The 17635-nt window shown below is 40.8% G+C and overlaps 1 protein-coding gene and 1 long non-coding RNA gene across 3 annotated transcripts in view; both read right to left on the bottom strand.

The window, feature by feature from the left end:
* COL4A3 (collagen type IV alpha 3 chain) overlaps nucleotides 1–17635 on the bottom strand; it is a 136570-nt gene that overhangs the window by 110976 nt on the left and 7959 nt on the right. The gene's annotated exons all lie outside the window — the stretch shown is intronic.
* LOC147578713 (uncharacterized) lies at nucleotides 9273–17606 on the bottom strand. Its single transcript, XR_015255592.1, has 3 exons — nucleotides 17218–17606; nucleotides 14788–14908; nucleotides 9273–9779 (listed from the first exon to the last, which is right to left on the bottom strand). It is a non-coding gene; the product is annotated as an uncharacterized LOC147578713 (long non-coding RNA).

The raw sequence follows: 17635 nt of genomic DNA, 5'->3' as shown, positions 1-17635 counted from the left end.
ATTTCTTGAAGTTGAAGCCAACGGTGTAAAGTTTTAGCCACATCTGTCTCCAAGATGAGTTATTAGGCTGACTTTGAAATATGATAACTCTGTTTTGCTGAGTCACTGTAATCTATTGTGGCCCATTGGCACATTTTGCTTTGAATCCTTGATATGGGGCCTGGCCACCACGGGCGCTCCGTAAACGCTTCTTGGATGGAGCCATTCAACACTTTTTATACTGCTGAGGCAGAGTGATTTTGTGGACTGTTTTTCTTTCTTTAAAAAAAAATTTTTTTTAATGTTTATTTATTTTTGAGAGAGACAGAGCGTGAGCAGGGGAGGAGCAGAGAGGGAGACACAGAATCTGAAGCAGGTTCCAGGCTCCAAGCTGTCTGCACAGAGCCCAACGCGGGGCTCAAACTCACAAACCGCGAGATCATGACCTGAGCCGAAGTCAAACACTTAACCAACTGAGCCACCCAGGCGTGCCTGTGGACTATTTTTCAAAACACTTTCATAAAGATGATCGTATCTCCTGCTTCCTCATTTTTTTTTCCCCCATGACATTCAAATTCAAAAAATGAGTCTTATGTATGTATCAAGAATCTTACACGTTTATATCCTTTGACATAGCAATTCCATTTCTCGAATTTATATGGAGAATAGAATCCAATCCGAAGCAGAGTGCCATATACAAATATGATTACAGCACTATCACTTACAGTAATAAAAGATTTGTACTATCCTTAGGGTCCACTAAGAGAGAAGTATCCAAGAAAGACTGAATGTTAAAAAATGTTTCCAAGACCACATAAATATTATTTACAGAGTCTATTTTTATAAGAAAAATGACCGTAGAATTGTAAACCCAGTATCTTTACATCTCTATTTTTAAGTATCCTACACATAATAAACACACTAGTGGAAAATAAGAAGAACATTAATGATCTTGTCATTAAGTACTGAAACTATGACTGACATTTTCCGTTCAAATTTTCAGAATTTTGCACATTTTCTTTCATTAAGCACACATCACTTTCATCATTGAAAATCACTGCACATTTTCTTTTTAACTAATCACTGTATACCTTAGCCTTATTACAGAGATTACAGAAAGTCCCTCATCCGTTACATACTTGGATCTGAAATAATAAAATTATGTATGTTTCTAGAGGATACACAAAATACATGTAAATACTTGTGTGTTTGGTTGAGACTCCAACAGTATTTCAATTTTAGTTATTCAGGAATGGATACAGACTTCTAAGATGAGCATCATTTTATGTCCAAGTTTTAAAAGAGCATCAGGATTTGCAAAAGATGAGATTCAAGGTGTGTCTGTCGAACCAGCAGAGAAAGTAAGAGAGTCGCAGCAGGCCGGCCAGAGCAGCAGTGAGGGGGGAGCACTGCTCTTTCGAGTACGCCTCCAGCTCTGCGGGGACATGCACGCCTTGCACCGAAAGATGAAAAATTATTTCAAAAATACCCTTGTTCGGTGAACATTTCAACTCATTTTCAACGGTGAACTTCAGTTAAGATGCTAAGAGAAATTAGCTGAATGTAGTAGATAGTTGCTTTCCTTCCCCCTCCATTTGACATTCTTCTTCTTCTTGGTTAGAGCACATCGTTTCTCTGGCCACTGTGATTGCTTCACAGTGGGACTCAAAAATATTTTCCTAAGTATTTTTGAGAAATGAAACTCGTTTTGGGAGGGAATAACCGGAGGAGGTGGTTTTTCCTCGTGGTTGTCACGACACAAACGCGGAAGTATACCGTTGAGTCCATGAAGGGAGGCAACCTTAGGATGAACCAGACACAAGAACAGCAAAGGCAAAAGAAACCAGGTCTTTGATGATGTCAGTGAAACAGTGGATCTAGCCTCACCTGAAACCCTCCTGACCACTGGATTTTTAAGTCATGAGAACAAAAAATATTTTTATTGTTTACGCCCTCTTTTAAAACATAGACCGTTCGCGCGTGCGCGCGCGCGTGTGTGTATGTGTGTGTGTGTGTGTGTGTGTGTGTCTGTGTCTGTGTCTGTGTGTCTGTGTTTAGTAATCTCTATATCCAATGTGGGGCTCAAACTCACCACTCCAAGATCAAGGGTCACATGCTCTCTGACTGAGCCAGCCAGGAGCCTCTGTCTGGGCCATTGGGAATAGAGTTTTAGGTTACTTACAATCACAAGGCTGCTAATTGGAGCTGTGTGTTATTTAATTCTTACTTGATAAAAGGAATGCTTATAAAATGAATGTCTTTAGTTGAGGGCAGTACTTTGATGCTAAGTTTGGGTAGATGCGCAGGCATCCATTTACAATCATCAAGTTATATTGATTAGACCTAAACAACCTCACAAGTCTACTTGCTTCTTTCCACCCTCTTGACTCTTAGCCTCTTTCAGACCACCTCTGTCTTGCACCTGGATCACCACCATGCCTCAGTTTCTCCCTGCCTCCAATCTATATTGCCCATTCTTGCTGTTTCCAAAGGATAAATCTGATCATCTCTCTGTCCTGTTCAAGACCTTCTTGTGTTTCCCATCTTAGCATCAAGTTCAAACTCCTTAACCATGACCCTGTACAATGGGGTCCTACCCACCTCTCCAACCTCCCTTCTCCTTCCTCCCATCTCTCCACATCTAGGCACGTTGGCCCTCTCTCTCTGGCCCTCAAATAAGAAGCCCCAGTCCAGCATGGACTGTTCCCTCTACTGGAAGATTCTTCCCTCCCATCCTTCCTGGTTGGCCTTTCCTCATCTTTCAGGTCTCAGTGTGGATATCACTTTCTTTGGGAAGCCTTCTCCATGCTTCTCCGTTTCCCTTTTTGGCACGCATTCTCTCCCACCACATCACAGGCCTAGTGTATGATATTGCAGTTGCCCAGCTATTACTAGACTGGAAGCTCTGTGAGGTCAGGTCTACTTTCCTCTCCCTCAGGCCCCACCTGTAGCACAGCTCTTGGCACACCATAAAAGCTCTGTAAGCACTTGTTGAATGAGTTAATTAGAAAATTATTCATCTGATAAACCCAATACGCAATACCATAAATATATATATCAGCACAAAAAACTATATTGTGCATCCATATATGTGTATGTGATCCTGGAAGTTATTATTATTATTTTGGTATTGTAACACATTAAGTGAAAATGGTTCCAGTTTTAAAGAAGTTAAAAACATTTCATTTGGGTTTTCATTTCATGAATCACAGAACCTGTGCCAATTTTCTAAGCAAACTGCTGTAACTCTGTTACGTGAGATGATGTGGGGGAGAAGGCTTTAAAAATAGCTGACCGGATATCCCTCTTGGTGGCTTGGGTTATGTAAAAGTATTTTGTGTTAAGCCAATGTCTCACAATGGATCACTGAGCTTTGAAAAGGCTGTTTGGGATCCTTTTTTCAGTGTTAAATATCTGCTTATAAACAGAATCGGACTGAAAATCTCCTAGAGAAAGGGTACAATGTCCAAATAGTTATCACTTTTTAACTCCAGGTACTCAAAAAATTCCAATGTTAGTACTGAAAGTGATTTTTTTTTTTGAAAGTGATTTTAAAAAAATAACAAGGTCCCTTAACAACCTAGTGAGAAAGAAGCCAGGATTCTTATAAAGAAATGTTGTTAGATTTGGGCTCAAAATACTTTTCTATTAGAGCAGAACAATCAGATAGTATCTGGCATTATTAAATATTTATTTTAGTTTTAAAAAAGATGTAATTTGGGGACATTGTTCTCATTAAGATTCCATAAAAGCAAGATGGTAGGGATTTGTTGTTTGAGAGTTTATTATGGACTGAATCCTTGGGCACAGCTGATTGGACCACAGTAGTCCAGGGGTGGGTAGGACTCCATTGTATAGGGTCATGGTTAAGGAGTTTATGATATGCCTTAACCCAAAAGCTATATTCAGGCAAAGATGGAATGATTAGCTGGACCAATCAGGTTCTCTTTGCAGTGGGGAATTAGGTGCTTGGGAGTGAGAGAAGCCCAGACCAACAGAGAGAAGGCAGAAGGGAGCCGCCCTGGCAGATGATGTGAATGAGCAGAAACCACAAGATAGGACACATGCAAGGTAGAGGATGATGTGGTTGGTTAGCTGGGGCAGGAATGACAGCAACAGAAACTTCTACCGAGATACTGCAATTCCTGCTGTTGATGGGGCCATGAGGTAACATGGTCACTAAACCTGCATATTCTTAAAAAAATTTTTTTAACGTTTTATTTATTTTTGAGACAGGGAGAGACAGAGCATGAACAGCGGAGGGTCAGAGAGAGGGAGACACAGAATCTGAAACCGGCTCCAGGCTCTGAGCTGTTAGCACAGAGCCCGACGCGGGGCTTGAATTCACAGACTGCGAGATCATGACCCGAGCCGAAGTCGTCCGCTTAACTGACTGAGCCACCCAGGTGCCCTTAAACCTGCATATTCTTAAAATAACTTCCGTCATCCACGAGACCTGCCTCACGCTTTAGATTCCCATCTCTTATTGGTTAGAATGTATATCTACAAAAAAAACCACACCCCTGTTTCTTGAGATAGCAGGAGAATCTCTGTTCCCCATCAAAAAAAGCCTCACCCAGGGGCGCCTGGGTGGCTCAGTCGGTTAAGCGTCCGACTTCGGCTCGGGTCATGATCTCGCAGTTTGTGCGTTCGAGCCCTGTGTCGGGCTCTGTGCTGACAGCTAAGAGCCTGGAACCTGCTTCAGATTCTGTGTCTCCCTCTTCCTCTGCCCCTCCCCTGCTCACTCTCTGTCTTTCAATAATAAATAAACGTTAAAAAAGAAAAAAAGCCTCATCCAGATGTGTATATCCAAAACGGCACGCAGACTCACGTGGCTTGTACCGCAACTCCCCACTGCCATACTTCCCCCTTGGCATGGCCACACCATTCGAAGGCTGGTTTTGTGAAAGCACTGCCAGATTCACCAGTCTCATCCAGTTAGAGCAGGGTGACCTCCATCATTCTCCGTCCTCACTCCCATCCCTCCTCCGGGTTGGCGGAAGAACCCATTTGGCATCTTGGTGGCTCAATATCTGAACAGTTGTTGGGATCCCCGCCGCATGAAGAAGATGGGGAATCACTCTGTTATCCTGAGGATGGTGTACCGAACTTTTTTTAAAGACAATGCGCCGTCATGATTACAGGATGGGAGAGATGCACGGTCAGGCACCTGCAGTTGCACCATGCGTACTGAAAATATCTGGAAAGTGTCTATCTAAAAAGTGAGAAGACCTTCAATGAGGGCAGCTGTTCCAAGTAGTTTCTAACTAGCTGTTCCAGGTGGAATTGTCTGTCCTATTGACAACCACAAAAAATTAATTTTCTTCATTCTCTCTACATTTTGGCTCTGCATTGATAGTACCGATGTTACTATTATTTAATTTTCTTGCCAAGTGTGTTTACAGTAAGTACTAAATATAGGGCTGATTCTTAAATGCTTATTTCTTGATGGGTTCAAAATTTCTTTGAAGATGTAAGTTATCTACAGTTTGATTTTTGAAAAAATGCTTGCCTAGGGCCTTTTCTAAGATGCATCTGTTTTCTATAGTGAATTATACTGATGACCAAACACTAGCTTTTATTTCCAATGAAATTAATTGTATTTTTATTCAACCTTCACACAATTAAGTCTAATTATTACACAACTTGTTACATAGATTCACGTATATTTCACACTGTCCAAAACATAACTGAATAATTAACATGAGGTGTGGCAAAGTGAATCTGTAAGGCAAATATTAATATGATTCTCAAAGTTGAGGTATGACAAACAATTAGGAAGGGAAGCTTTATGATTCTTCATTTGTGTCTTGAAGCGAGGATATTTTATCTCATAGAATACCTCTCAAAAATGGATGGTCTACACTCCCCGCATGGTATATCAATTATATTAAAATCTACAAATAGGGGAACCTGCTTGCTCCCTAATAAAACCAGGAATCATCTGAGATGTGACGAGTGCAGATTCCCAGGCCACAGCATGAGGATTTTGCCAGGAAACCTGCCCTTTAAAATAAGCGCCACAGAGGACTATTGCACAGACTAAACGATGAGAACTGGCCTAAGGCTTTCTTTCTGAATTTCACTTTCCTTTGTACTTCTTCCCTGGCTAGTGATGGGGGAATATTCACCCTCTTCTGTGGGGACCGTAAGTACCCATGGAGCAGGGCCTCACCCTCTGGTCTCAAGAGGGCCAAATACGCATAAAAGGCAAAGACAGTAATATGATGATGGGAATGGGGGAAAACGCGTGCGCCGTCTGACAAATGAAATATAATACATCCTTTTTATATTCGAAGGTGAACACACCATCTTCGAGTTACATTTATATTCCTCCCCGAGCAGCAGTGACCGTTTCGCCATACGCACAAGAGCAAACACCACTTTTTCTCAGACAGCCAGAGGTCAACCAGGCCGTATGGAGATGTTACGTGATCTTTGTACACTGACTAGTAGTACCAAGTGCTAACCACCTGGGCTAATCGCTGAGAGCCCTGGGGCGATTCACCTCGAGCTATCCATTCTCCATTTAATCAGTAATCAACTAAACCTTGCACTTGGCCAGAAGCTTTTGATTTTTTTTTTTTTACAATTTGGTTGGCCGAATCCACTTCTAAAAAACAAATTCAACCTACTGTCAAAAGTCCAATGGAACAGCCAGGCGGCATAGGGTCAAGAATGTGTACGCCCGTGTGTAGAGAATTTTTCCAAAACGTGCGTGATGAAAAAAACGGGGTTAGGTTTTTTTTCATATACTTCAAACGCTTTATTTGGTTTGTTTGGTTCCGTGTATGACCTCCAAACGTGTTCAGATTAAATTATTTGAAGCAGCTAAAGAAAATAATTTGCTGGTGAAGAAAAGGCATGCCTTGCAAAGTGCAAAGACATATTTCATGACAATAGACTTAGAAATGAATACCAAAGGACAGCGTGCAGCAAAAATTTTGACCGGATCCTTCTTGGTACAAAAGGCAAGGACCATAACTGCTCAAGGGGCCTGGATCAGCAAGGCAGAGGGCTGAAACCAAGCTGGCAAGGAAGGTTACTTTGATGAGGGTCTAAGTCAAGGTGTTATTCCAAGTGACATCTTCTGGGAAGAGACATTTCAATAGTTTCCACTTTTTTTAATAGATTGATTGAGTCAACATTGATTTTACCTGGGCTGGCACTCATACTAGATGCATTCAAAACAGAAAGTGCCTCATAATTTGGTGATAAGCAATGATTAACCAGTAACTCAGTTCTCACATTCCCCCAGTCCATCTTGGGCAACTGCCAGATCAGTTTCCTAGCAAGAGTTCACCCATGTGCACTTGCTGGCCTGCATTTGTTGCTCCTGAGGGTAACTCTCTCCTCACATGTTAATATAAGAGGCTTCTTGGCCAGGGGAGAAGGTTGCTGACCCACCAGTTCTGCTGGCCAGACTGTTGTCTGGATTCCTGAACCCTTGCCAGGGTTCTTTGGTGGCAAGCAACAGAAATTATTTAGGCTAACTCAATGATAAAAGAGGAATTTGTTGGAATGACATGGGGCAGCACACAGAAGTTGAAGAAAAGTTAAATAAACAGGCCTCAGAAAAGACCAGCCTCAGGGCCGTTGTGGGGATCAAGGTACAAAAACGAACGGAAAGTTTTTCAGGGCACTGCTGTCAGGATGAATAAGCTCCTTGCGTTTTCAGTTGAAGATCTGAATTCCTGGGGGAGGGCACTTACTGGCTCAGCTGAGGTCATGTGCCCACGCCCTTGGCAATGAGGGGATGATAGCTCCCTCAAGTAAAATCGACATGCCACCACCAGAGGGGGACAGGAGAGAGGTCAGGAAAAAAGAGCAGATGTCACTACACTCTGATTTCTCGTGTCACCTGGTTTCCATCCCCCCCCCCCCCCCCCCCCCACTGACCTTAGACATACTGTCTCCTCTTTGTTTAGGTTCTTCTGGCCAAGTTTGATAACCACCAAGTTCGAGTCAATCCTCTACCTGGCTTGACCTAAACTCTGAAGTCAGATGAATTCCAATGAGCCTTCTGATCTGTGTTGCCCTTATTCCCACCCACTACTTTGGTCTGGTCTCTGCTTGGAACATTCAGATGTTCCTGGGCCACCAGGTTCTCAGAAATTCCCCAGATTCACCCTGTTCTTAGGCTGGTCACTGTTATCCCGGGCTCTTTGGCCCCAAATGCTTATTTTAAGCAGCACAATTCAAGATGTTTATATATGTACTTCCAAATCTTTTTAAAAAATGGCAAAGCAAGTAAGCAAACAAACAGAACCACTCTATTTCCTTCGGAAAATGCATAACACTCAAGAATCTATTTACACAGAAATTACTTCCCGTACGTTCAAAAGTCAAATCTTTCAAAAATCCAATGTCTGCGAATACAATGTCATTTATATTTGTTCCTGTTGTTAAACTGGAATAAAAAATTAAAGCAAAGACTTTGTGATATCATCAGAGTCTCATATTAAAAAATGAATAGCCTGACTGATCTCTCAGTTGTACAGCAAGAGACTGTAAAGCAAAGGGTAAAGACTTTTGACTGGTGGGTTCCGGTAGGTAGAAGCCAGATGAAGGTTTGGTCAAACGGCTGCCAAATATCACCCTTCACCACCACGAATACCTACTGAGTGCCTAACGTGCTAGGCACACTGCTAAGCATTTAGAGACACCATTGTACGTAATTGTTATCATATATATAAACCCACAGGTCTATCCTGTTGTCCCCCTTTTACAAATAAGGGAAACAAAGTTCACCAACTCAGCCAGGGCCACGCAGCTGGCTGTGGGTGGCATGAGTTACGTAAAGACTGACTTTCTAACTATCCTCTCAAATATGTTTGTCTCTGTTAAAAAGTTTTGCAGGGGCAAAGGGTCCTCATGGCAAAAATGGTGAGAAATGATGGACTTAAGAGTTCAGGGAGAAAATATGAATGTAATTAAGAAGCCCTTAATTTATTCTAATGCACAGCTGTGCCCAGTTGTACTTCTCCGGGAAGCCCCAGATACAGACCACTGGAGATCACCTCTTCGGGGGTCACAGCTCATTGTGGTGATTATGATGAACATCACTACCTTCAATACGCCTACAGAGTTAGGAACCACCACTCCAATGTTAGAAACACAAAGCACGCTCTTCCTCATAGTGAATAAACAGGAAAATTCTAGGCCAAGGAAAGCTTATAATAACAACAACAAAGAGCCCACTCTATTTAGAGCAAGTCAGTGATTTCTCCAAATGAAAAAGCACAGCAGTTTCGACGTGAAAACAAGTCTGGTTTTCGTGAAGCTTTTCTGACTGCCACTTTCTGAAGGTGAACTTTATTGCAATAGATTCCCAAGTAAATCATTTACGGTATGTTAGTGGGCGGATGTTAAGAATAATTGGAATTCGTCTTCTGGTTTTGCATCGGAACATGTTAAACGCTTTGCATTCGTGCTAACCTGATTACATAAAAAGTTTAGGAGTCATATGTATGATGAGGTTCAAAACGGGTCCAGGTGATATTTTGTTTCAACGGGTGTAGGTCAAAATCTCCAACATTTTCCTCCTTTACAAAATCGTGGAGTCTTAAGGTCTTTTCTTTATCTCCATTTGATTTTTTTCCCCTGCAACTGCATTTGCTTCTGAGATCAGAATGCAGTCATTATACAATCTACTGAGGTTGTACTATCGTGCTTACCAAGCTACTGCTCAACTTGATATAAGGAAATCAATTTAGTTTCATTCCGATGCATGGTTCAAGGCAGATTGGCCTTCAAGGAACCTAGAGAAAAGTCCAAGAGATCCTAAGCCCAACTGTCACCTGTGGGAAGGTCATAAAAATGGGCGAGGGAAGCAAGAGGAGATGAGGTAGAAGGAGTGGTATTTGGAGAGAGAGAGAATCTTGCTCCTTGGCCAATGGATTGGAAATGGCTCGTTTTCTCCAAATGCCTGGAATCGTCTAAAACCAATGAGATGCCCTATGGTAATGACTAGCGGGGGTCTTTGAGCCTATCTCCTTCCAGAGTTAGAGCTAAGGGTGAGGGATGAAGGGGCACTGTGAAATGGTGAGCGGGTTGAGGCAAGAGTCTTTAAATCTATCTAATGCAAGACTGACTCTAGGTCTATAACAAAGAAAATAACTGGCAAAACCCATATTTTATTTGTGGCCAGGAGCCATGCATCTCATCTTCAGCTCTGTGTCCCAAGAAACCCCTGGATCTAGCCAAGATACTCTTTTGGTTCATTTTTGACCAGAGGTGAGATCACTAGAAGTCAATGTGGGAATGGGTAGATTATCATAAACATAATGTTGGCAAAATTAACTAATTTGAGAAATTAAAAAAAATTAGCTCCTTGGCTCATATCATACATCAAATCATATTCTGGATTAAGTAAAAAAAAAAAAGACAATAGAATATATATTGAAATTTTATCTCTAGTTATATTTCCATGATAGGATTTGGCATGATTTTGCTTTCTTTTTGCTTACTGGTATTAAAACTGTGTCTGTCCTTTGACAAGTAGAATCTGTGGTAAAAAAAAAAGAAAAGAAAAGAAAAGAAAAGAAAAGAAAAAAATACCAGCTGAGCTAATTAATAATTTTACTATATAAGTCTATTACAAAAAGATATGAGGGCAAGAATTCACCATAGCTTTGTTTATTATATCAAAAATTTAGGTTAAATAAACCTAAACTTGGTATATAAACATGATGTTACAGTATGTAATTGTTGTCAAAAGATGTTAAATGAAATAATATAATGTCAAAAAAGGATACAAAATGCCTTATACCATATGATCTCATTTTTACACAAATATGACACAATATTAACACTGGGTCCCCTTAGGTTCTTTTACTACGAGTGCTTTTTAAAAACATACTTCTCTAGGGGCGCCTGGGTGGCTCAGTCGGTTGGGCGTCCAACTTCAGCTCAGGTCATGATCTTGCGGTCTGTGAGTTCAAGCCCCGCGTCAGGCTCTGTGCTGACAGCTCAGAGCCTGGAGCCTGCTTTGGATTCTGTGTCTCCCTCCCTCTGTGCCCCTCCCCTACTCATTCTCTCTCTCTCTCTCTCTCTCTCTCTCTCTCTCTCTCTCAAAATAAATAAACATTAAAAAAATAAAAAAAAATATATACTTTTCTATATATCTTGAATGTTCACAAATGAGCATGTATTACTTTTATTGTTAGGAAAAAAAGATCAGCGTAGAAAAAATATTTTTGTTCAGTTAGTCCAATCATTAGTTCCAGTGGCTTCATTATCATAAACTTCCCAAGGAGCCTTCCTGTTTAAAGGAAATTTGGAAGGGCGCCTGGATGGCTCAGTGATTAAGCATCCAACTTTGGTTCAGGTCACGACCTCCCGGCTCGTGGGTTCGGGCCCTGCATCTGGCTCTGTGCTGACAGCTCAGAGCCTGGAGCCTGCTTCAGATTCTGTATCTCCCTCTCTCTCTCTGCCCCCTCCCCTGTTTGCACTGTCTCTCTCTCTCTCTCAAAAATAAATGAACATTAAAACAAAATTTTTTTAAATACAAAAAATAAAGGATATTCCGAGAGTATCTTCCGCATAGTGTACTGTCCTTAAGGTAGGTGCTCAGTGAATGTGCACCAAGCGAATTTGCACTTCCGACCCTGTTGCTGCCGATTACACATTAGTGGAATCTGAGGGAGGCTGTGTACCAGAGCTGGCTCATGGCTTCTCTTAAAAATACATGCCAAAAAGCCTATATTTGAAAGAAAAGAAAGGACCAAATGATTACTATTAAGTGTTGCCCAGAACTCTCTCTCTAATTAACAGGTATTTTAGGTGAGGTATTTGGCAGGTGACCGTAAAAGCAATGAAATCATTGGATGAGTTTTGCATCAGTATTTACATGGGGCGGCGTAAGGGAAACAAACTGTTCATTTTTTAATGGGGACAGTGCTGAGGGAGGATGCCATTTCTGCTGATGTTTCCAAATAATGTTATTAGAAAATACCAACAGCAAAGAATGCACTGAATAATATTTTTGAAAAGAAGAAACTCCTTAATACATTCCAGGAAGTTGATACTGAGTCACAAAATAACAGGAGAATTAAATGAGTATCAGAAACATTTGGACTATTGCTTTGCTGATATTGAAGCTCATTCCTGTCTCAATACTACTTGGCACTTGTACAATGCAAAATGTGTTCAATTATATTATTTCTGGAGAGAGGAGGGATAGGTTTTATCTACCACATTTTATGATTGAGGAAATGGAGAGTCTTGGAATGCAAGTGGCTTGCCCCAAACTGTCACAACAGTGACTTTTTTCCGGCACAGGATGGGGGGGAAGGGCATACTGCTGTCTTGCGCGATCTCTCTAGGATGGCAGGGTGTCCCAAGATGTCCTTGCCTCTATGACTGCTCTCCTGGGGGCTGGGGATGCTGCTCCTTCAGGTCACGTGGGCTCTGAACGCTCTGTCTCTGAAAGGCCTGAGCAGGTCACAGCGGGTAGAAGCTCTGAAGGTCCATGGGCACAGCACAGGCACCCGCAGAGCTCGATAAATCTATCCATTGGTCTTCTCCAGTGTATGTGCGACCTTAGAGAGTGTTGATGCCTGCATGGGCCTGTATGCTGGCTTGCAATCGCTAGGAAACTTACCGATGAGATTTCAGATACAGGACTGTTCTTAGGGTTTGTTTTTTTTTTTTCACAACTGGAAAGGGTTTGCAGGAATGCTTTTGCCTAACATGGCAAAAGAACACAAATCCCGTTCATGTGTGTATCGTATGGAGCACCGCTATCTAAATGCTGATGTGGGCTCCAGAAGGGGTGGAGGCTGGAAGCTGATTGAAGTATTATCAGTAACTGTACGTGCTGCTTTCCGCACTCCCCACAGTTTTAAGTACTTTACTTTGTTTTTGTTGTTGTTGTTTTTTTAAAATGTTTTATTTATTTTTGAGACAGAGAGACAAGGGCGTGAGCGGAGGAGGGGCAGAGAGAGAGGGAGACACAGAATCTGGGAAGCAGGCTCCAGGCTCTGAGCTGTCGTCAGCACAGAGCCCAATGAGGGGCTTGAACTCACAAACTGTGAGATCATGACCTGAGCTGAAGTCGGTCGCTTAACCCACTGAGCCACCCAGGCGCTCCTTAAGTACTTTACTTTGAAGATAAGCTGTGTTTTCAAGCCACTGGAAACTTACCACTTCCTGGCCCCATTGTCGTTCCACAATTTATTGCTGTTACACCATAAAGCCCACGTGTTCACTTTTTCGTACATTTAACTGATCTTTATTCTTCCTCTCAACTCCACTCAAATTTTGCTTTTCCGTATTTGCCCTGTGAGAGCATATCTAATTTTCTTGTTATTGTCTGTGTCCTTATCTAAAGCCCTCATTCAGTGGCATACTCCATGAGGGAAGGAGGGACCATGTGGGTTTTATCTACCTTTGGTCCCAGCATCCAGCTGAATTAATGAATGGTGCATTCAACATTTCACCTGGAAAATAAATGCTTTGTTTTTATTCTTGTGTCAAAGGATTTAAGAATCTACTAATTCTTTATTGCCTTTTTAGTTTTAGTGTTTAAAATACAATGTTGGCCCCGTTCCAAAAACATTCACTGGGGACTACTTATACCAAAGGTCCTGCCAAGAGTTGGAGCTGTCTGTGTTATAAATAAGACATAACACATGTCTTCCAGGAGATCAGTAGGGGAAGCAACATGGAAATAGGTAGAGCTCTTTCCAGATTGCAGAGATGAAGAATATCTCAGTAAGTAGAAGTATTTCATTGATGTTTTGATTGTAAAAGGGTATGGTTTCTGAATTCAGTTCTTTCCGAATAACTGAAGCATTTTAAAAATCATCTTATCGCAAATAGTGCTTTGTTATTTAAATAATGAGTAAAGTGACATCTGACACTCCTTTTCAATCATCTGAGACGGTTTTGGCAAGAAAGAGTCCTACTAAAGAACCCAAATAACCAGAACTCCCAATTCTAAAGCTATATTTTTTCCAAGTTGATTTATTTATTTTTGAGAAACAGAGAGAGAGAGAGAGAGAGAGAGAGAGAGAGAGATGCCACAAATGGGGTAGGGGCAGAGACAGAGAGGGAGACAGGAGACAGAGAATCCTAAGCTGGCTCCATGCTGTCAGTGCAGAGCCTGATGCCGGACTCAAACGCACAAACCGTGAGATCGTGACCTGAGCCTAGATCAAGAGTTGGATGCTTAACTGACTGGTCCCAAGTCTAAACCTACTTCCTTCATTAATTTGATGAGTTCTCTTGGGTCAGACCCTTACCTGTAAATCATGAATGATACTACCTTTCCATCTTACTCAGAAATGCACAAAACCAGACCTTTCATAAGAAAGCATCTACACAGAAAATTATTTAAAGTATGATCTTAGAAAATGTTTGTCTTCAAGGAGTTTCCATGGCAGCTTTATGTCTAAACAACTGGAAATAATCACAAAAATTCAATAGAAAGATATTACCTAAGTAAGTTATTGGTGCTAACCTACAATGAAGTGCTCTGTAGACATCTAGAGACGATACTTGTAATAATTAATAACTCATAAAATTTTCACCAGCCCATTGTTGGGTGAAAAGAGTAGAATAAAAAAATAATTTGGTAGAGAAAGACCAAAATGTTATCAGTAATCATCTGTGGCTAATATGATTATGGGTAATTTTCATTTTTACATTTCTTTTGGTACTTTTAAACACTGGCCAAGTTTTGAACAACACATAAAATTTTTTTAAAGCCAGCATGTGAATGCTTCAGCTTTCCTGATATTATACACAAATAAACAGAATAAAATTATCCTATCATCTGGTTAAACAAAGAGAATTAATATTAACCTTGTTGTTTTGGGTCTCTCCAGATATGCTTTGACATTTGATTCGAGGGAAAATACTGCAAATTTCTCAACTTCCGCTTGTAGAAATTTTCCTTGAGAAGTTCATGTAACAACAAAATATCCTGGCGGGAAAAAAAATCCAGTGACCTGTTTTGTCTACATAATGACAAATCTTCCCAAGTTTTCTAAATACACTTGAACTCATTTTTAAACACTGGGATCACTTCTCTAAGAAACGAATTTAGAGATACAATCTAATTAACCAACATCAATCTTAAAGATTAAAAATGGAAAATTCCTAACTTACCCCAAAACTGTCAGAAAAATAACAGATCTTTATACCATTACATTTTTAAATAGGTCTGAGGCTTATACTTTTTAAAAACTATTATCTCATTGCAATAATACCAAAATACTGAGAATGTCAAATACTCTTTAAATGTATACTTTATATGTGCATATGCACACACACATATATACTACCTACAATGATATGTGGAAACATTGTTTTGATAGCCTGATATTGTATGTACAGGACATCAGACTGGATTTTTAACCTTCCTCTCTGTGCACATAAATGAGTATCAAATTACTTGCACTGAATCAATTAACAGGGATGGATTAAACAACTGCTCTGTCGATCTAGACTGGTTCTCCAGTCTCTTTCTGACTGCCAAGGTACCAGAATCCAGAGAAAAAGTACCAACAACAAGACTTGCATCCTGCTTTGTCACCTCTTCTTTATGTAGGCTAGGTTCCCAAGAGAACAGTCAACCTCTTCCATATGACAGTCATACAAGTCTTTAAAATAGAGATCGTGTCACAGTTCTTTTGAAACTCTCCAGTACCATCCCATCCCATCTTGAGGGACCCTCCAGGGTCCTTACCAAGGCTGGCACAGTTCCCAGACAATACCGGACCCAGGAATCCCTTGTGGAGCTGATTAATATGCAGATTTCAGTTGGGGTGGGTGGGGGAGGGGCCGACATGACATTCTGCCTTTCTAGACACCAGGAGGGGAAGCTGGTGCTGTGGGTCCTGTGAGTGACCTGGGGGTCTTCACCTCCGGCTGGCAGGTCCTTAACCTGGGTTTCATTCTTCCCTGGCTAGAGCCCTCTCTGGCCCGAACCTATGTCAGCTGGGACAAGGGCTCTTTGGCCCAGCTTTACCTTCTTGCCCTGGGCCTCACAGCCACATTTGGCAAATTCAAACGTGTCCCAGGGAGGCGGAGGAGAGAGGATGACACAGACACGTCAACGGGAATGAAAGAATATTTTCAGCACCTCACTTTACACGTGGGCCCATCACCAAGTTGCAGTGTGAATTCATTACTCATCCATTACTAATGCGACTGTCTTGTGAATTACTAATGCGACTACATGGCCTCTTTGTTAAAATATGAATTGGTTAAGTGCAAACATTATTATTATAATTTTTATATATTATTATAGTTATATATAATAATATAATATTATATTATTATAATATATTATAATATAATATATTATATTATTATATACTTATAATATATAATTATAATATATTATAATACATTATAATATAATACATTATAATATATTATATTATAATATTATATAATAATTGTTATTATAATTATTATTATAATAATTATTATGATTATTATTATAATTATATTGGTTAAGTGCAAACATTAAAATTATAGTCCTGTGGACTTATTCCACCTTATCTAGGGAGCAATCTCCCATCCTTAATTAGCACAACCATCCTGCCCCTGCCCCTCTAACTCCCTGTTTCCCTTGCCCCATCTCTAGCAAAATACCCAGCATCTGTATTCCATAATGGTGAGTAAATTAACTCAGGGATTTTCTTCTTCTTTTTGTAGAAGTTCCTTTAGTCTTGGTTTTATTCTTTGACAGCCCAGGAGCCATACAATTAGAAGCATCTCGCCTCTCTCCACTGTTGAGAGCCCTGGCCTGGACCACATTCCCCAGCACTTCCCACATTCCCGAGTCCCCATGGAAGGCTCATGGGTTACGTGAGCCAGTGCCTTGGAAAGGTTTTCCCCATTGACCCCTAGCTAAGGTAAATGCTCCCCTTCTCCATCACCACATCCTATTCTCTCCTAGCGGGTACCACAATCTAGAGCTATATGTTTGTTTATAGGCCTGTTGTCTCTCTCCCCTGTTCCCCTGGACACTCTATCCCACCGTGGCCAGGAATGCAGTTTGTTTATCATTGAGTTGCCAGGACCTGGGTCACATGCCGATGTCTCTGTCCTATTATCTTGTTCCTGATTTTAATAATAATAATAATAATATAATCGTAGCTAGACTATAGAAGCTGGGCATCGTGTTGAATACTTTATTTGCAAGAGATATAGTACCACCATTTTTAGATAAGAAAAACAGAGATCCTTTTGGAAGTGACTGGTTTAAGGGAAACCTCTTACTTGGCTAAGTTGTAGCGGCAAGTTAGTTTAGAGCTTAAGCTGATAGGCAAGATGTGGCATGTTGGTTTCCAATGTATGTCTCCTTTTCTCCTTTCCTGTTGCCAAATGTTCACTGTTTTGTGATGTGTTTTCAACTCTTCATGTACACACCTTACTCATATTTTGATAATGGCACAATATCATCGAATATGTACAAGTGGTTTATATACACAATGGAGTACTACGTGGCAATGAGAAAGAATGAAATATGGCCCTTTGTAGCAACCTGGATGGAACTGGAGAGTGTGATGCTAAGTGAAATAAGCCATACAGAGAAAGACAGATACTGTATGTTTTCACTCTTATGTGGATACTGAGAAACTTAACAGAAACCCATGGGGGAGGGGAAGGAAAAAAAAAAAAAGAGGTTAGAGTGAGA

Source organism: Puma concolor, chromosome C1, assembly GCF_028749965.1.
Source record: "Puma concolor isolate L17-30 chromosome C1, mPumCon1.1.hap2, whole genome shotgun sequence".
NCBI classification, from domain to species: Eukaryota; Metazoa; Chordata; class Mammalia; order Carnivora; family Felidae; genus Puma; species Puma concolor.
The sequence above is the reverse complement of the archived record's forward strand: the minus strand, read 5'-3'. Positions and strand labels throughout refer to the sequence as shown.